The sequence below is a fragment of the Anabrus simplex genome, chromosome 7 (assembly GCF_040414725.1).
Source record: "Anabrus simplex isolate iqAnaSimp1 chromosome 7, ASM4041472v1, whole genome shotgun sequence".
In the NCBI taxonomy this organism is placed as follows: domain Eukaryota; kingdom Metazoa; phylum Arthropoda; class Insecta; order Orthoptera; family Tettigoniidae; genus Anabrus; species Anabrus simplex.
Window position 1 is genome coordinate 4,816,020 of NC_090271.1, and position 21,747 is coordinate 4,837,766.

Consider the following 21,747-nt stretch of genomic DNA (forward strand, 5'->3'; position numbering starts at 1 on the left):
TTTCACGTTTATTAACAAGATAGGGACTTAGCTGCATTTCCCGACTTGCGTTCGTTCTGTGGAAAGTTTAATTGTGTGTTCTAGTTTCGACAAGGTCTCCAGCTAAAATATCAAAGAGTGTGTTTAAAGTTACGATTTCGCCTGACACTCTAGAGGAAACGTAGACAACCCAGTTTCCGCTCGACAACAGATTTAGGACGTCACATGTTATCATAGGAGTATACTGATGATAAGACGTCCCAGTTTACGCTCAACGATAAGTTTAGGAAGGTGTGTGTGTGTGTGTGTGTGTGTGTGTGTGTGTGTGTGTGTGTGTGTGTGTGTGTGTGTGTGTGTGTACATAGATGTTAGTGTTAGAGTGTGTAAACATTATATAGGCCCGACGATAGGTTTAGTGTGTCGGCTGTATATACTCAAGTCTTAGATTAGGTGTTTTGCGAAGTGACTTGAACGTCTGCAGTAGTGCGAAGAGTGTTAGCTAAGTAATATTGAGGCCATGTTTCGACAGCCCTTACCAGCTGGAAGGTGTTTACCTAAGATTGTGGAGCAACTAGTGGCCTCAAGGTCAGGGATACTGAGCTGACGCTGATTGAGTATTTACTGCGGTTTGCCATGCGCGTTTGAGTTCATTGAACTTCAGTATTTTATTTTAGTTACCGACTTAATTGTTTTGTCGTTCAGACGTCCGATTGCTTTGCTATTGTGCGTGCTGACACTTAGTTTATTTATGTGAGACTTGAGTTACGAATGCGGGTTCGATTCGTCAGCCGGGAATATATTTTATTTTCAATTATTTTCGTTCTTTCATTTTTAAATAGTTGATTGTGGTCGAGCAATAACTCTGTAGTTAGTTTGTTGGGACAAACAATAAGTAGATGGATCTGTAATTGTAGTCGTTGTTGTAAAGGAAATAATTCCTAGGTTTTTAATTTTATTTTTACCGTGTGGACTTGTAAATTTATTAAGCTTAACGTAACCGCTTATAACTTGGAAGCTGGTTTCATAAAAATGTTTTTCAAGTGATTTCCTGAAACTAGAGCGGGGATCAGCCGTTGTTTTACGTACGGTACGAACAACTTAAAAACGTACGTCGAAATGTTAAGTTAACGTAGTGACAAGAATCTACTAGCAGGGCTCAACAGGGCCATACATAATTCTCCATATTTGTACTGCTTCAATGAAAGGAAGACACTTGTGATGCGCGGGGATATTTCCCTGTAGAGGTCTCGCTACTCAGAATGTAACTGTGTGTTTAAAATGTCAAGACATGAAGAAAGGGGCAATTAGCAAGGGATTACTCAGTAGGGGGCCGGAACGTGACCACCGAGACAACGGGGGGCACAGTTGCAAGCTTACAACATCGCGTCAGCTTTTGCATATCGGTTCCCGGAAACAACAATGTCCTAGGGATCCGCGGGTTGTACCGTGGTTGAGAGATGTGCTGTGTTTAAGTTGCAGCGTTGGGAAGACTGTGACAGGATTGTGAGCTGCACGTTAGTTCCTCATTTTGTGCCATATAAGTAACTTTTATTTAAGAGAGACCGTTTTGTCACTATGTGCATCCTCGGTAAGTTATGAAAAAGTTTTTTATTCTTACAGTAGCAAGACAATCGCGGATGCGTGCCTAAGTTCGATAGGTAGCCCTATATATTTTGTCAAATGCCCGGGGACTGATTGGAATCTCAAATGGCACAATCAAAAGTGCGGGTAACAATTTTGTAATTGGCGGGCGTGATAACTCAGTTCGAATGGTTCCTTCTTCTTAAATGGGAAGTCACGTTGTATTGATACGGATTCTACTTAAAACACTAGATCCCGTCCCTTACCTTTCGTTATAGACTTATTTATGGTGGTGTATTTTGAGTATTCAATCATTACTCGGACTTACCTTGTACCTTAAGTGGTGACTGGATGCAGTGGCGTACCCACAAAATAATTTCAGGCCAGTAGTGTGGATACAACTTTTCCTTCGAAGGAGTTGTGAAAAGATTTTTTACTTTTTATTTAGAAATTGCTTTACATCGCACCGTAGGTCTTATGGCGACGATGGGAAAGGAAAGGGCTGAGGGTGGGAAGAAGCGGCCGTGGCCTTAATTAAGGTACAGCCCCAGCATTAGCATGGTGTAAAAATGGGAAAACGCAGAAAACCATCTTTAGGGCTGCCGTCAGTGGTGTTTGAACCCACTATCTCCCGGATGCAAGCACACAGCTGTGCGCCCCTAACCGCACGGTCAACTCGCCGGTGGATATGAAAAGAAAGCCGGTTCTACCGAGTGCGGTGACGGATCTTCAGTAGGTATTGTTGGTTGTGATTGTTACCATGTACAATCATAGCTTCTGTACTCTTAACATAAACCTGCTGCATTATTGAAACTGTTCGTAAAATTGACAATATCGTTCTTCGTTTGTGAGGAAGTAGAATGATCATTTAATTTGTCCTCTTAAAAAAAGGAACCACTTTGGTACTACACTCCGTGAAGGTGACTACCTTCCAGGACGTAGATATTTCGATTACGGGAGACTCAAGGAAAACTCTGCTGCACCCAAAAACAAGCCTGTATCCTCCTCATCCCAAACCTTTCTTAACTCTGTCAGTGCCTGGAATCGAATGCAGGATGCCTTAAGTCAAATTTGAAAATAAGGATACCTAAAAGTAACCAGCCGGCCCTACAGTGTAGGGGTAGCGTGCCTGCCTCTTACCGGAGGCCCCGGGTTCGATTCCCGGCCAGGACAGGGACTCTTACCTGAATCTGAGGGCTGGTTCGAGGTACACTCAGCCCACGTGTTTATAATTGAGGAGCTATCTGACGGTGAGATGGCGGCCCCGGTCTAGAAAGCCAAGAATAACGGAGGAGAGGATTCGTCGTGCTGACCACACGACACCTCGTAATCTGCAGCCCTCCGGTCGCTTGGTAGGCGATGGCCCTTCGGGGCTGTTACGCCATGGAGTTTGGTTTGGAAAAGTGAACAGAGAAGGAAGCGACACCCCTGCAAGGCTCCTTAGTTTCCAGCTAGTTCTTCTGTCCGGCCTCGTGCATGTAGGACAGTTGGAAAACGTACGCCTTGATAAATGCTCCTCATAAAACCTTTGTAAAAATACTAACTGCATCTATTTATAACAATAATCGCAAACGCCTCCTTTTCACGTGGCTCAGTAGGTTGTGTCTCTGTCCTTCTGAGTCTGAGTTCGCAGGTTCAAACCCCGGCTTGCATCGGTAACCCTTAACACGGTGTTGAAATGGCAACAGTTCAGTGTCGTTGGTTGCTGGCACGTTAATAAACATCATACATACGAACATTAGCGTCACAAAACTCTTAACTTTATACTACTACATTCTGCACCCCAGGCTTGCGAGGGAAAGTAATTAACACTGTACTTTACGTCGCACCGACACAGATAGATCTTATGGCGACGGTGGGATAGGAAAGGCTTAGGAGTGGGAAGGAAGCGGCCGTGGCCTTAATAATTAAGATACAGCCCCAGCATTTGCTTGGTGTGAAAATGGGAAACCAAGGGAAAACATTTTCAGGGCTGCCGACAGTGGGGTTCGAATCCACTATCTCCCGGATGCAAGCTCACAGCTGCGTGGCTCTAACCGCGTTGGAAACTAATAGGACAAGGTAAACCCTATATAGCATATGTTGTAACGTGTATTTTTCTTTGCCGACTAACAAAATGTCTATACCCATACGCTTTACATTATATATATATAGATATATATATGTTTGTTTGTTTATATATTAGTGCCTTCAGTACAGTGGCGAACTTAGGGCTCCAGGCCCTCTCGTACACTTAACCACATACTAATCAGAATCTTAAATAAAATACTGAGATACTTAAAATAGTTAAAATTACATAAATTAAGAGAACTGAAAATAAATTTAAATAAATTACTTACTAAATTAATATTAAAAACTCTTTACAATGGCTAATCCTCAGGAACACACACATTCATACTTCAACCATTCAGTCAGCTGTCCTCAGCAGGTGACCTTAAATCGTGATATAAGGAAAGCTAGTTTCTCTGACCTGAGCTGGCATGGAATTCCATAATCTGGCGACAGTCATCACAAATGATCTATTAATTTTATTTGTGCGGTGCAGTGGAATAGAAAGAATGAATCTAGAACGTGTATTTAAGTTGTGAAATGATGATAAAAAGATGAATTTAGAAGAAATATACATTGGCTGAATTTCAGCTACCACTCTGATCACCATCGTTAAAGTGTGTAGCTGCCGACCTTTATCAGACATCAGCCATGAGACAGCCTGATAGTATGGGGTGACATGAACATCGTACCCGATAGTGTAAATAAATCGCAGGCAGAAATTCAATGCTGGTTGAAATTTAAGTGTTTCTTCTCTCGTCATGTCAACTAAAACAACGTCACAATAATCAAGAACAGGGAGAATGAGTGTCTGTATTAGTTTGGCATTTACAGTAGCTCAAATGGAAATGCATCCCTCTGCCGTTTAAGAGGGTGAAGAACTCCAAAAATCTTTTTTACGTATTTCTTTCGTGTGATCAGACCAATCAACTGTTTCATTCATCATTACGCCGAGATTTGTAACCGTTTTACTGTAGGGAATAATGTTACCATTCAGTAGGATAGGCGGGATTGAGACATTGTTTGAGCAGCTCAGTAATTTTCGTGTTCCAATTATAATTGTCTAATTTATTTTTTGCAGTTTAGTATAAGAGAGCTTCGTTGTGCCTATACACTGAGTCGTCGGAGGTCCCTGTTAATATCTTGTCTTGCAGTGTCGATATATTTGAAGATCGTCAGCACAGAGGTCATGTGTGTTATTTCCTGTCACAGATGGTATATCATTGATACAAATACAGAAAATTAGGGGCCCTGAAATACTGCCCTGTGGGGCAACACTAAGTTGCATTCTCCATTTAGAGGCCTTGTCGTTTACTGTTACACGCTGTTGACGGTTTCTCAAACAGGAACTAAAAACCTTAAGCGCAGCCAGGTCGAAATTTAGCAGTTCCATTTTCTTTATCATAGTCGGAATTACTATAGTGTCAAAGGCGCTACTGAAGTCCAGATACGTATAGTGAGCAGTCGTTTATCCATAACATTTCTAATGTCTTCAGTAACCTTCAAAAGTGCTGTCGCGGTACTGTGACCCTTCTCAAATCCAGATTGCAAAGGCTCCAAAGGAGCATTTTTATTTAGGTATTCCAGAACTTCCTCGTTTCTAAACGTTCAAAGTCTTTCGAAAGCGCAGGGAGTACGGACATAGGACGATAGTCAGAGGGTGATGGTGGGTCTAAACTCTTAGGTACCGATATAATATTCGCTGTTTTCCAGAAGTAGGGAAAGTTCCGTTTAGTAATCAGTAGTTCAGTATGTGCGTCATTATAGGCGAGATAGCACCCAGAATGTTATGTATAAAAGTAATAGGAATATCATCTACACCTTTAGTCTTCGATTTAATCGAGTACAAAGCCTATTAACCTGATTTTCTGTGACACTGTAAAATGTGAATGGTGGATTGGCTGGTTCGTCGCCATAAGACATATCTGTGTCGGTGCGGCGTAAAGCAACCAGCAACAAAAAAAAAAAAAGATTGGCTGGAGAGGAGGGCGGTGAGTCGGTGCAGTTTATTTGGGTAGGTTGAATATTTATTCTACTAAAGCAATCGTTCAGTTCGTCAAGTGGAATCTGTTGATGTTTTCATATTCCCGAAGCTCTAAGTTGGAGCCATACGCGATTAGAATTTAAGTTGTTAGTTAAATTCCGAAAATAATTACATTTTTAAATTTCTGATTAAGTGCTTTGTGCGATTTCTTAAGGTGCGGTTAGATTCGAAGTGTGTGTCATCTAGGCTTTGTGTATAATGTCGAAGTAACAAGTCACGGTGGACCATCATTCTCTTGGTTTCAACATCTAGCCATGGATAAGAAGGGCGAGAAACCTGTATTCGACGCGTGTGTGTGTATATCTTTGCCGCATTATTTGTATAAAATGTCACTTCTTTATTGCTTATCACATGACCATTATTATAATAACATTACCGTATTTATTCTAAACCAGAATATTGCATCCTTACTCAAACTGTTTATTCTTGCATTCATTTCACTTGTACCTACTCGGAATATATGAAATGCTGCAGTTATGTTGGGATGGGAGTGACAGAGGTAGCCGGGGAACGGGAGAGTTGTCGTCCAAGGAGTCCAGACACCCCAGGAGTTTTAACGAATGTCCTTTTATTGAGCATTTTATACATAATGTACATTACTATTAGCTTCCGGAGTCCGACTCATTGGCTGAATGATCAGTGTTGAGGCCTTCGGTTCAGACGGTCCCGGGTTCGATTCCCGGCTGGGTCGGAGGTTTTAATCGAATCTGATCAATTCTTCTGTATGAGAACTGGATGCTTGTCCCAACATATTCATATTCAGACAACATACTACACTACCAACCACCAAAGAAACACACAACACTGATTACATCCCTCTATATAGGGTTGGCGTCGGGAAGGTCTTCCGGCCGTAAAACAGGGTTAAATCCACATTGCGACACAGTTCGCACCCGGGACCCCACAGATGTGGGAAAAGCGGGGGAAGAAGAAGAAGAAAATTATTATTAGCTTCCGGAATCCGCACGAATCCACCACTCTTACTTGGATCCAAGGACACTCATTTCCTTTTTCGGTATTCTACACCACCTAAACTATGGAAGTTTGGACACCTATCAAAATAAAATTCTGGATGAATGGCCCCCACCCTGGCTACGCTACTGACCTCTGTGTTTGGCATTTCTTCTAAATGCATGATGAATAAGTGTTTCCTGCAAATCGCAGTTTTGTTCCTTCAGAACGACGTAACGTAAGATCCTCTCGGATCGTGTTGTTGTTGGTTCCTTGTGAACAGCGGTTTGGCTGATGCACGTTTCAGCATCGGGATTAAGGGTGTCAATACATGGTGCTGTTAACTTGTAATGAACAGCATGCTTTCCAGTAGTAGTGTATTTCGCAACCTATCCAAAGCAACTGACAGTCAATTTGGTTGGATTAAGAGTCCATTCGGCGGGTGTTCCCATATCAGACAGGGTATTTGACTGGTCGATAACCTTACTTAAAAGTAAATCTGGCATTCTACTTGTTGAAGGATCGTATGGATTAATTCTCAGTTATCGTTTGGATCAAAAGGTGCCCGATTTTCAGGTTTACTTTCATTTTTCTCGTTTTCGCTGTCCACTAATCTCTGATATATCTACTTTTCTCCGAAGAAAATTCTTCGATACTTTAACTAATAAAACTAACGCCATGTAATGTGACTGCGTTTGAAACATTAAATAATTAATTTTTTCTTGATCAATGATTTTATATATATATATACGTTTTGCATTTAATTGATTCATTAAAAGTTAGTAAGCACATATTTGCTCCTCATTTCAAGTAGTTAGGCTCTCTTCTGAACCCCATCGTTTGGTTAAGATCGTGACCGCTACGACCCCAAGATTTAAGAGTTCGATATTGCTCTACTGCAGCAGCTGTGGTCGGCATCCCGTTCTTAACTTCCTTTTTATTTCTATCTAGTTACTTGTTAAGTTTATAGATTTTTAATCATATCTCCTTAGTATTTTGTGATGTTATTTTGAAATCATATTTCCCACGAGGTATTTCATTTATATCCTGGCGTTCTGGGTCTCACAGCGTGTTCCAGAGAGCTGTTTTTTAAGTGAGGCTGGTAAGTTCTAAAGTTTGATTTTATATTTTGGTGTTGTTGCGTTTTTCTTGTTATAATACTGATAGTAGTGAAATAGTGGCCTATTACTATCTCCCATGGAGTTCCCGCACAACGTTTAAGATGGAATAACCTGATGTGATACAAATTGACTGTATCACCCCAATTGGTCCTAAACCTTCCCCTAACGGCAAAAGATCTCTGTAGGTCGACGGCCCGAACAAATAGCCTTCCGCTAGGTGTCACATGCGTTGAAGCTACAGCAGCTCAGCTCCTTCCTGGGGGACGAACTGGCAGGTTGTGTCACGTCCATGTGGTGCAGTACAGTGGGGTTGCTACCTCTACAAAGTTTATCGCGAAGGAGGCGTCCTCTGCTGTCAGATCACTTCAGTTTATATACTGTATAGAGGAGCTAGCTCAAGATAACATGATGGTAAGTATAATTGGCAGTCATACAAATTTTAGTGAAAAATGGAAGGGTATGTATAGAGTTTAAAAGAAGGACATTCCATAAATCATTAATGAACAATGGGAGTGTATATGCGAGAATCATCAAAAGGCAGAAGTATTCAGTCAGCAGTGTCTAAAGATTGTTGGATACCAGCAAAATGTCCAGATAGAAGAGGTGACTAATACTAACGAAGTATTGAAATTTATCTACATAACGACATTTACAACACGATACAAAAGTTGAAAACAAGAAACGCAGCTGAAATTGATAAGATTTATGAGGATATACGTTGTATTAAAAACAATGTGTTGAGATGTAGTACACTTATTTAACACTGTTTGCGTGAAGGAAATACAGTATACCAAACGAATAGAGAGTTGCTATAGTAGCTCCTGTGTATAAATAAAAGGGTGATAGACATAAAGCTGAAAATTACAGGCCAGTCAGTTTGACATGCATTGCATGTAAGCTTTGGGAAAGCATTCTATAGACATGTTTGCAAAATTAAAAACTGTTTCGATAGAAGATATTTCGGGTTCAGGAAACGTTATTCCACAAGTTCAACTTGTAGGTTTCCAGGAAGTTACCCCGATTGGCCTATATAAAGCGTTCGGTAGGTTAGATCAGGGGAGAGTACTGGCAAAATGAGTGCAATTGGACTAGCCTAAAGAGAGACTGAATGCGTAGCTAGAAAAGACAATTGCAATTGCAATAGGTGAAGCTGTAATCATTAAGAGAAGAATTCCGAAGGCGCTATTATTATTCGAACTTTATGTTTCCTTATGTGTATAAATGATATGAGTAAATACTCGAATCAGAGATAAGGGTTCTTGCGGGTGATGTTATTGTGTATACAGTAATAAATAAGTTACAAGATTGTGAGCAACTGCACAAAGACCTCGACAATGTTGTGAGCAGGCAACGGACCGTATGATGATAAACGGAGTTAAGTCAGGTCGTGAATTACACTAATGCGAGAAGTCCTCTGCGTTGATGGGATGAAAGTTCCTGATGGGGATCACTGTAAGTACCTAAGGAAAAATCTGCATTGGGGTAATGGGATTGTACAAATTTCTGCACATGGTTATGAGGGTATTTATAGATTGTAGGGCATATAAGAGTTTGGTTCCCCTTCACCAGTATTATTTGCTTTGGGAACTGGAAAAGATCCAAAGATTTGTTCTGGATGATTTCTGGCAGAAGTGTAGCGTTACGAAAATGTTGCAAACATTGTGCTGGGGAGACTTGGAAGCTGCACGAGGTGGCAAGTGCTCGTTTATACGAAGGGGAGTTAGGGATTCAAATAATTCACCGATAAATTTCCAAATTCTTTGCAATTATTTAAGAAAAGGCTAGGAAAATAATAGATATAGAATTTGGCACCTGGGCGACTGATATAACTGCAGATCATTGATTGATTGATTGATTGATTGATTGATTGATTGATTGATTGATTGATTGATTGATTGATTGATTGATTGATTGATTGATTGATTGATTGATTGATTGATTGATTGATTGATTGATTGATTGATTGATTTAGATAATCTGGTTTCATAAGCATCACATTGTCACGGAATTCGGACGTGTATTGTAGTGTGCCTGGAGACTTGCCAAGTTGCCTTTTCATCAAGGCTAAATTTGATAATTATTTCGACTCGTGGAAATTGATCTTGGAGTGTCTTATGTCTTGAGATAATAGTTACGCTGTCCGCCACTGTAGCGCCGGCTTTCGGTAGGCATGCTGTGGAGTCTGTGCTGCCACCTAGGAGCAACCACGGAACTAGACTCAGTTTTACTCCTTGCACGCACGATAATAGGCGACTGTTTTTGTTTTGAAAAGTGAAGACACGACGGAGCTGCTTCTGTGTTTACTGTTGGTTTTTGACCGGTTTTAAGTGAAGAAAGAAGAAAGGATGTGGGTTGTAATTGACCCTGGGTGATCACATTGCCAAGGGGCGATGTCCTTGTCGCCGTTCTATTTCCTTTAATTAATTTTTTTTTCTCTACGACCTTAGTACAATCTGTAAGTAAGCATCCACTTTTGTTACCAGGAAATCTAACGATGTGAGAAGGGAACCAGATAAACCCAAGTTAAATTTCGTTTGGCTTAATGAAGTACTTAAAAGGATAATATTCTACTGTCTAAGACATATTCGTGCACTAGCAAGTATTCGGCCGTTACCAATGAAAGACTGTGATCTAGATCCTTTTAATTGTAAATTAATTATCAATCATTTGGGGCTTTGTGTAACTGGTTGTAATGTTGTTCAACGTGTTAATTCCTTATAATCTGAAAATCCCCATCAGGGAAGTCATTACGAGTTGGAAATTGTTTCTTTCACCATTTGACTGTGTGTTTGTTTTCCTTTCTGGGTGGGTAGCCATTTTGTGGTCCTTCGTCACGTGACCCCGTTGCCATGACAGCAGTGTTTACATGAGTGTGGGCGTTGCCCCTGTTATTTTGACATTTGCCGTCTCTGCTCTTTGTTACGTGCAGACAGCTGACGGACGTTTTACGGAGAGATTGTTGAATTCGGCTCTTGGGATGAGACGTGATTCTGTAATGCGTCTATTATTTCTCCGTATGCTTGGCTGTCGTGATTTACTAAAATTTTAATGCGGGTAATTTTGGTCCTTGACGACTTGTTTTAACTGTGGATCACTTAAATATTTTATCTGTTTACTCCTTCCTTATGTTTTTGGTGGAATTTATTTTTTGTGGATTTCACATGTTACTGCTCGGGTTCTGCAGTTGAAGTGGTTATTAAGGAACATTTTTCACTCTGAAAAATTTTGTTGTGTGAAAACCTGGTTTGGAAAAAGTGATCAATTAAGTACCCCTTTCTTGGGTTCATTTCTTTGGGTTGTTTCCTATTCCCAGTTTACCCTCTCTGAAGATTTCTTGAAAGTACTGGTTTGTGAGCTCAGATTATTTTCATTTTAATTGGTTTCCATGTTTTTAATTTTAAAGAACCAGAAGGTCGTATAATTAATTTAATTCCTTTCAATTTTACTCCATGGAATTTGAAATTAATCTTTAATTACGATTTATTAATTTAATTTCCCTTTATTTTCCTCTCTTAATTTGTGGTTAAGCTTTAATTACCATCTTTTAATTTTATCCCTTTTATTTGCCTGACTGAAATTGAAGTTTAATTACTATTATTTAACCTTCTCTCAATAAAGTTTGGTGTAATCCGAAAATGAATTATGATTTTAGTCAGTAAGCATTATTTCTCTTTCTATCCACTTGACCTCTGTTTAGCCTAGCTGTTTCCACGCTTGCTACGATCTTCCTTTGGGAAAATTAGTACTGATTTATTTAATTTGTTTCCCTGGATCGTGCAACTACTGTTGTGAAATACCTAGCTTGTAAGTTCGCGACAGTATTTTGGTATCAGGTCGCGTGGTTCTTTTGTTTTGTTTGAATTTTAATTTTCTCCGTGATTCTATTTCCCTTTTAGTAAACTGTTGGTGGTTTTTTTTACCTATCTTGAGAATTATTGAATACTGACTAAAATAATAACAAGGCACATTTTGAAAGTGCTTAATTGTAAAGAGGAAGGCAAGATTCGACTTGTGTTAATGCAAATATATTTCTGTTCCATGTGCTTTTTGTCATCTTGGGGGAGCCCATCGCTGCTGTGTGAGGTATCTGTGGGTTATGTATTCCTGATTCTTTGGCTTTGGAGCTTGGTATGCTAGCTTGCTGCTGGAAATTTGCTTTGATCTAATCATAAGGCTGACAACCGGTGAGTTATTTTATTTGATTTTCTCTTAGTAATTTCTCAGTCTTGTAACTGAGAATTTTATTTGCATGAAGAAAGGTGAAAACATCTCACACTGTTATTTGTCTTGGCGTGCATCTGTGTCTTCCTGTCTTGTGTTTGATGATTCTATGGGTTTGGCATACCCTAAATTAACCGGGAAGTAAAGGTTACTGGATCTCTTATTGTTTTCTCGGTGCCTGAAGGCTCTTATGCGTCACTCATAACCTTTCTTTGGGGGTGTTGATCGGCCTGTTCTTTAGTGGAAATAAGCTTAGCGAAGGAAGTGTGTATTGGGCGTAATCTTTGTTTCGGTGTTCCTTACCCAAAAAACTATGTCTCGTACTGTGATTTTTCCCTATCAGCTTCGAAAGGCTGAGTTGATATATGAACTATCGATCCGGAATTTAGAGGTACCTGGTACCCTAGGAGAGTGTGCTGCCTTACTGACAGCAAATGTTCATGTTCCCATTGACCTGTCTATTATTAATCGAACTAAGTGTGGGGAATTTTTAAGTGTGATATGTGACTCGTTGCAAGAAATTAACGTTATTAGGGAAGAATTTTCCGAATTACCTCCTTCAAGAGCTCAAGTGAACAGGTTAAAGGCCAGAGCTCATCACTATCTTGGGCGCATCCAGGACATTCTTGCTGTTAAGCCTGAGGACGAAATTATGACAGAATGTATCAAGTTAATAACTATTGTTTCGGGCATTTCAGCCGAACTTGACCTTTTGTTGATCAACAAAGATGTTAGTAATATGGGAATTTCTGAGAAAGTAAACTCCATTACGCCTTCGTCTGAACCTTCTCCTAATACTATTGTATCCTCTCCTTATAACCCATGTAACTGTGGTATCACAACTTCTGTTCTGGAAAATTTGCTAACTCGAGTTAATTCTGCGTCATCTCCTAATTGTTTGAAGGAGATTTTTAAAGGAGTGAATAATTTTTCTGTTAACTCTATTGAGGAAAGCATCAGGTTTTTAAGATTTCTTGTAGAGCTGACAGAGTCAGCTAATGTTTATTCTGTGGACGACTTGGGTATCTTTCGTGCTCTATTCCCTCACTGTGAAGGGATTTTGAAAAGAGAGATTTCCGAGGCTATATCTCGGAACCTATCCATCAATGCTTTCCATGAACTGGTACTAGGGAAGTTCATTCCATCTCTTGCTCTCCAGAGCTTAATTCCTAAACACTGTTTCAGAACTCAGTTTTTACATGAAAACTTGTTGTCTTATGTGTTGGACTTGAGATTTTACTGCAAGGTATTTATGATCTCTGTTCAGGAAAGTGAGATGGTGGCTAGGATTTTAAAAGGCATATCACCCTCGTATCGGTCCTACCTCTCTTTAACCCGATGTCCAACCAATTTCCGAGAACTGGAAGAGGCATGCTCATTCGCTGAGGACGTCAAACATGGTGACTCTACCAGACCTGTCAACCTCCCTTCTCCTGTTAGACCTGAGAAACCTACTGTCTCTTCAGTTGCTAAGGATGGAAATGTTCGGAAATGTTTTAACTGTGGTTCTAGGGGTCATTTGAGGAACATCTGTCCAGTTGTCAAACGTCATTCTGGTGGTTGCTATTCCTGTGGATCCAAACTACATGTGAAGAAAAACTGCCCTTTGTCAGTTCGGAGTAATAATCAATGACTAGAAGACAACGAATGTAACAGGCCTAGCGTTGAAAATCCTTGGACGTCTGAAAAATTTATTTGCCCGCATCAGTGTAACAAGATTTCTGTTCATGTTCCCTCCCAAGGTACTTGTACTCCCGTAGAAATCAATAATGAACCGGTAAACGCTTTACTTGATACCGGAAGTGTGGTGTGCCTAATTAATTCGACATGGTACTATAAAATGAAATCTCCATGTAAATTGCCGGAATTGGAATCTACGAAAGTCAAATGCGTCACTGCTAACTCTCAGTTTTTGAAAATTTTAGGTTCAGTCAAGGTTAAGTTGAGGATTGGCAGATTTACCTGGAAGGTCAGATGTTTAGTAACGCCTAATTTGTCTTGTAACGTAATTCTTGGTTCGAATTTTCTGTCTAGCGTAGGTCTAGTGTTAGACTTACAGAGTAGGAATTTCTTTTTTAAATTTTCTCCAGACGTTAAGTTTGCCTTGGTTGATGCTCCATTGAAGATACCCATTTCTTCGTGTGTAGGTTACCCATCTCCTGTCGAGGATAGTGATCTGAATTGCCTTGATCTGGGACATCTAGGGGAAATTGAAGCTGAACAAGTGCGAAACCTCTGTAAAGAATTTCCGGAAGTCTTAACAAGTAAATTAGGATTGACTGATGTCCTAGAATATGACATTGAGTTGTTAGATCATCAACCGGTCAGATCTCCTCCGTATCGTCTGTCTCCACCACGTATGCTAGAATTGAAGAAGATTGTGGAACAGATGGAAAAGGATGGTGTTATCAGACCTTCTACCTCTCCATATGCCTCTCCGGTGTTCTTAGTGCCCAAGTCTTCTGGCGGTTTCCGTGCTGTAATAGACTATCGAGTTCTAAATAGTAAGATAGTACTCCAGTCGATTCCTTTGCCTGATCTCCACACTTGTTTCGGATGGTTTTCTGGGGCGAAGTTTTTCACCGTTCTGGACTTGAACCAAGCGTACTACCAGGTCCCCCTTTCTAAGAGATCCATTCCCCTAACTGCCTTTATTACCGACTGGAACCTGTATGTTCCTGAGATTGCCGTTCGGTCTGAGCTTTGGAGCAGCTGTGTTGTCGAGGCTGCTCAATTCCATTCTGTCGGACATAAAGTTCAAGTTTGTGTATAATTATTTGGACGATGTCGTAATTTTTTCAAACACCTTCGATGAACATCTAGAACATATTAGGGAAGTTTTGGTACGCCTGAAGAAGGCTGGACTTACTGTCAAGCTATCTAAGGTTGCCTTCGCAAAGCCTAGCATGTCCTTCCTGGGGCATGTAGTTTCCTCAGATGGTATCTCCATAGATCAGTCTAGAACTCAAGGTATCAGGGATTTCAAACCTCCTAGGGACGTTAAAGGTGTTGCCCGCTTCATTGGTATGGTCAATTTTTTTCGGAAATTCATTCCAAATTTTGCAGAAATTGCTGCTCCCTTGAATTGTCTTAGACGCAAAGGTGTGAAGTTCACCTGGGGTACCGCCCAACAAGTAGCCTTCGATTCTCTGAAAGCTGCCTTGACCAATGCTCCGGTGTTGGCAATTCCTGACTTTAACAAGGGATTTGTTGTGCAAACCGATGCTTCCAATAAGGCGATTGCCGGGGTACTCTTGCAGGAGTATGATGGTGAGCGTAGACCTATTGCCTATGTATCTAGAACTCTTAATAGTTTGGAAAGTAAGTACTCTGTCTATGAACTAGAATGTCTTGCAGTCTTGTTCGCTCTTGAAAAGTTTAGACCATTCATTGAGCATGTGAACTTCGAGTTGGAAACAGACAATCAGGCTCTTTCTTGGGTGCTAAATAGGCCCAAAAGAACCGGAAGGATAACCAGGTGGGCGCTCCGTATTTCTTCTTTCAAGTTCAGCGTTCGTCATATTAGGGGTTCTGAGAATGTCATTGCAGAACTTGAAGTTAATGCTGTTGGTGTCGGCGCAATCCTTTCAGATTTTCCTCTACTGTATCATGAGTTCGAAGATCATCAGAAGTCGGATCCTGAATTGAAGAAGATCATAGACGCAATTAATGATGGTACGGAAGTAAAACCCTATTCTTTGTCTAAAGGTGTCCTTTGTTGTAAGGGTCGAAAGGACCGTAACCTAAAAATCGTTGTTCCAAAGGTTCTTGTACCCATCATTTTTAAGTACTATCACTCTTCACCCATTGGTGGTCATCTAGGTACTTACAAAACCAGGCAAAAGATCCGGCAGTTTTTCATTTGGAAGAAAATGGATCATGACATTAGAACGATGATCAAATCTTGCCAATCTTGTGGCATTAGTAAGCCTAACTTGAACAACAGAATTGGATTGCTGTCATCTTCCCAAGCCTCTCGCCCCATGGAACGGTTGTTTATAGACTACGTAGGACCTTTCCCTCGCTCTTCCCTTGGAAACACCCATATCTTTGTATGTATTGATGCTTTCTCTAGATTTTGTTGGATTTTCCCTACCCGATCCACCAACTCCCGTACTTCTATTAACTGCCTGAATTCCATCTTCTCATCCTTCGGTCCTCCCAAGTTTCTGGTTTCGGACAATGCTAGTTCCTTCACTAGTAATTCTTTCAGGAAATATCTATTTGAATTGTCCATCTCCCACGTTACTACCACCCCCTATTATCCGAACCCTTCATATGCTGAAAGGTTAAATAGAAATTTAAGATCTGCTCTGATTGCATATCATCACGACAACCAATGCAAATGGGATTCTTGTTTGCATTGGCTGGCCCACGCCTTCAACTGTGCTACTCATGAATCTCACCGGAAGACACCTATGGATCTTATGTTCTGTTATACTCCATATTCTCCTATGTCTAATCTGTTGTCTATTGAAGATCTGTTGCCTGAATTCTCTAAACCTAAAGATGTCCAAAAAATTTGGGATGAGGCGAAGAAAAATTTGGCTGTGTCCTACGAAAAGGTTAAAAATAGGTATGATAAAGACAGAAAGTCATCAGAATTGAAAGTTGGTGATCAGGTCTATGTAAAGTGTTACCCCATCAGCAAGGCTGTCCATAAGTTTTCTGCTAAACTTGCCCCCAGGTATCAAGGGCCCTGTACCTTGTTGCAGTTTCTAACTCCGGTATCCGTCTTAGTCAGTGATCCAATTGCTAAACGTATTAGGCGTGTTCACCTTTCTCAAATTAAACCTGGTTAACCGGTAATTTTTCTTGTTGGAACCTTTTGTTAAGTGTAACGTGGGTGGAGAATTAACACCCTCTGTTGAAGTTGTTGTGCATACTACTGATTGGTGAGTGGATTTATTATTTGCCTTGTGTTAAGTATTTTCGGATGGTTCATTTGGTAACTTATTGATGATTTTCTGATTGGGAACTTGTGACTTGTGAATTTTTGGTAATCTTCTCTGTTTTAGTGTTCTTGTGTTATTTCCCAAATTATCATCTTTATTTTTGAAAACTGATGCTTGTGTGGTGTACTTCCGAATTACCATTTTAGTAATTTATGGTGTTTACCTTGCTAATTGTACTTCTCAGATAGTTTCTATCTATTAAGTGGGTAATTTAACCTAAGGAATCATGTCCTGGTTGTTTCCGCATTGAATGTTGAACACCCGATTAATTTATCACGATGTGATTTGATCATTGCTATCCTGAAGAGTAGTTGTGGTGATATGAATCGTGTGTGTTTACTGTGTGAAAGTTTTCCATCTGTCATCTTTTCATTGTGTGGGTGTGAGTGTGTGGGATTGGTAGTGTTTCGAGTGACGTCCTAGGTCGTTTATTTTGGAGTGGTTATTGGCTTTGGTGTTGTATGGTTGGTTAGTGGTGGAGATAATAGTTCGTTTGCCTAGTGCATGGACTCTGTGTCTTAATCGAGCTTCATTTCCTACATACTGATACCTTGTACTTATCTATTGCTCAACGACCTTATGTTGTCTCCTTGGTTAGCCTTGTCAACTGCTTCTGGGTTTGTTCTAAGCGTGAAACTATCCCTAATCTCATTTATCTGGTATTACTTACTTAGGTGGAAACTATATTGGAATTCTATTATCTTTTCTTAGTGCAATGGAATTGGGTTGTGCACTGCCTGAACATTGTTGTTGAATTTCTTTAACTTTCAACCTTTGTGGTATCTAGAGTTTGTTTTCATTATTGAGTTGCAGATCACTGCTGATGTTATGTAATTTACCTATCTACTGGTTGTTAGTGTTATTTTGGTTTGCTAATGGGATCTTTTCCGAAGCATGTATCTTCTTGGACCTAATCGGTATGCCTAAGGGCATTGATTTATGATGTTTCGGTGGAGTAATTCTAATTTAATGTTTATTGAGATGGAATTATGGCTGAAGATCATGGTGTGGAAGGTGTTTATCTTTTAAACTCTAATGAGTTAACCCATGTGTCTTATCTGTGGTTGTTCCTATGGGTATCGGGTCAAGTATTTAGTAGCCATGGCACTGTGGTATGGGAGTGTGTTTCTTTCAATTGTACCTCTGTGTCTCAGTAGATTTTGGGAGGAATTAAGAGGTGTATCTGCAACTCATAGTGAATTAACTTGTCTTGCTATTTATTTCTTCTTGGTATCGTGTACTTGGTTGCTTCATCTCACGTTTCGCTGCGTTACCTGCTAATCCGACGTAATTTTGAGTTTTTTTTTACTACATGGTTCTATTTATGTTATGTGCCACTCTATGGCGTTTTCTTTTCCCCAGTGGTTCTGTAAGGGACATCCGGTAGTGTGCGTTGTGTAAGGTATCGCTCCTTATCTTCCTTCTTGGTTATCTAATCTGAGGTCTCACCTTTGATTTGATTGGATGTACCATTGTAGGATGAATTATTTAGTGATGCCATATAATAGGTTGGTTATTAGATTCCGGATTGTATTCCCTCCTGAGTTTTTTTTCGCTCCGTTTCTGTCCTGTTAATTCCATGTTCTTTATTATGCTCAGAGGAGTGTTTGCTGTTGATCTGTAAACTATTCTTGCTTGGTATTTCTTGGGTGATCTGTTGTCGAGGACCGATTATGCGCAGCCCTACCATCTTGATTTGAAAAAGATCTCCAACCGATCGGCTCAGAGCTACTCTTGCTTGAAAATGGTTTATCTGATAGTCATGGAATTGGCATTGATCTGAATTCTGTGCTTTCTGTGTTTTTCTTCTATTGGTTGAGTTGTATCCTTTTCTCCTTTCCCTTCCTGTTTGTGATGCCTTGAACCCGTGAGATGTTGATCCAAGTTTTGAAATGATTCTGTAGTGTTGGTTATACAACGTAGATTTTGAAATATTGACCATTTAACTCACTGATTGGTAGTGCTTGTGCTATTATGCTCAAAGTATATTAACTTTCTTTGTTTTCTATTTAATTGAATTTGTTTGAGACCTGTCCTTGGTCTATGTATTATTTTCTGGGGTAATTTTTTCTTGGTTTCCTATGTATCTCCTTTCTTTGGGGTTAATTTTGAATCTCTTTGTTTCTTCTGTTGGTAACTTGCGTGGAGTGGTTGGATGCCTCATGATGTAGCGATGGCCATAATGCTTCTTGTTTCCCTTTGGTTAAATGATTTTTATGCACTAATTTCTTGGGTTACTTGTTTACTATTTCTTCCTGGGTGTATGTAAATGTTTTTTTAAATGTGAATCGTGCCTTTCTCTATAGTAAAAGCCCCAAATTTTCATTTAGAAAAATTAATTTCTTAGTATTGTTCAAAGATTTTTGAAACCTGGTTCTCGCCGTCGGGAATTTAGTATGAAAACTCGTGCAAATATCAGAAGTAACTATAACGGTTGGTGTATTACTTCTTCAAAATAGACTGTTTCTGTGTTAACAGATCATTATCGTATGGAGTGATGTGAAGTTGTTCTACAAATCTAATTATGGACTTCGACGCACGTTGATCTGCTTCAACTGCCTATTGAGTTATCACCTTATCATGTAAGCTCAACGATCTTGTTCTAACCGGTAACCTGGCTTCTCCTAGAAACGTCAAGTAAGAAATTTTTTGCATGTATATTTGAAGTGCTCCTTATCTCCGATCATCTTCGTTTCGTCGTACCCCATGTTCGTCTTTCGGGGGAGGAGGAACTGTCACGGAATTCGGACGTGTATTGTAGTGTGCCTGGAGACTTGCCAAGTTGCCTTTTCATCAAGGCTAAATTTGATAATTATTTCGACTCGTGGAAATTGATCTTGGAGTGTCTTATGTCTTGAGATAATAGTTACGCTGTCCGCCACTGTAGCGCCGGCTTTCGGTAGGCATGCTGTGGAGTCTGTGCTGCCACCTAGGAGCAACCACGGAACTAGACTCAGTTTTACTCCTTGCACGCACGATAATAGGCGACTGTTTTTGTTTTGAAAAGTGAAGACACGACGGAGCTGCTTCTGTGTTTACTGTTGGTTTTTGACCGGTTTTAAGTGAAGAAAGAAGAAAGGATGTGGGTTGTAATTGACCCTGGGTGATCACATTGCCAAGGGGCGATGTCCTTGTCGCCGTTCTATTTCCTTTAATTAACTTTTTTTTTCTCTACGACCTTAGTACAATCTGTAAGTAAGCATCCACTTTTGTTACCAGGAAATCTAACGATGTGAGAAGGGAACCAGATAAACCCAAGTTAAATTTCGTTTGGCTTAATGAAGTACTTAAAAGGATAATATTCTACTGTCTAAGACATATTCGTGCACTAGCAAGTATTCGGCCGTTACCAATGAAAGACTGTGATCTAGATCCTTTTAATTGTAAATTAATTATCAATCATTTGGGGCTTTGTGTAACTGGTTGTAATGTTGTTCAACGTGTTAATTCCTTATAATTTGAAAATCCCCATCAGGGAAGTCATTACGAGTTGGAAATTGTTTCTTTCACCATTTGACTGTGTGTTTGTTTTCCTTTCTGGGTGGGTAGCCATTTTGTGGTCCTTCGTCACGTGACCCCGTTGCCATGACAGCAGTGTTTACATGAGTGTGGGCGTTGCCCCTGTTATTTTGACATTTGCCGTCTCTGCTCTTTGTTACGTGCAGACAGCTGACGGACGTTTTACGGAGAGATTGTTGAATTCGGCTCTTGGGATGAGACGTGATTCTGTAATGCGTCTATTATTTCTCCGTATGCTTGGCTGTCGTGATTTACTAAAATTTTAATGCGGATAATTTTGGTCCTTGACGACTTGTTTTAACTGTGGATCACTTAAATATTTTATCTGTTTACTCCTTCCTTATGTTTTTGGTGGAATTTATTTTTTGTGGATTTCACATGTTACTGCTCGGGTTCTGCAGTTGAAGTGGTTATTAAGGAACATTTTTCACTCTGAAAAATTTTGTTGTGTGAAAACCTGGTTTGGAAAAAGTGATCAATTAAGTACCCCTTTCTTGGGTTCATTTCTTTGGGTTGTTTCCTATTCCCAGTTTACCCTCTCTGAAGATTTCTTGAAAGTACTGGTTTGTGAGCTCAGATTATTTTCATTTTAATTGGTTTCCATGTTTTTAATTTTAAAGAACCAGAAGGTCGTATAATTAATTTAATTCCTTTCAATTTTACTCCATGGAATTTGAAATTAATCTTTAATTACGATTTATTAATTTAATTTCCCTTTATTTTCCTCTCTTAATTTGTGGTTAAGCTTTAATTACCATCTTTTAATTTTATCCCTTTTATTTGCCTGACTGAAATTGAAGTTTAATTACTATTATTTAACCTTCTCTCAATAAAGTTTGGTGTAATCCGAAAATGAATTATGATTTTAGTCAGTAAGCATTATTTCTCTTTCTATCCACTTGACCTCTGTTTAGCCTAGCTGTTTCCACGCTTGCTACGATCTTCCTTTGGGAAAATTAGTACTGATTTATTTAATTTGTTTCCCTGGATCGTGCAACTACTGTTGTGAAATACCTAGCTTGTAAGTTCGCGACAACATCTAGAACATTTTTCTCTCTGTGTGATTCAGTTGGCCGTCCTATTTGCTGATCATGATTTCAGTCATTTGTATTGGCAAATTGAGATCAGTCGCTACAATCACGCCTTCCAGTAATCACCACCACCGATTTACAAATGTCACTCCCATAGTTTCCTCCGCTCATCCTCGTACACAGTGCCCACATGCTGGCTTGCCGAGAGAGGACGTTCTATGTATTGTTGAAACTGACACTATAAGGAAGATCTGTGCGCTTGCAACCTGGAGATAGTGGCTTCGAATCCCACTGTC

At 39.9% G+C, this 21,747-nt stretch overlaps 1 protein-coding gene across 2 annotated transcripts in view; it reads right to left on the bottom strand.

Moving 5' to 3' along the window:
- Positions 1–21,747, bottom strand: part of LOC136877198 (potassium channel subfamily K member 18) — a 256,215-nt gene that overhangs the window by 16,128 nt on the left and 218,340 nt on the right. The window lies entirely within an intron of this gene.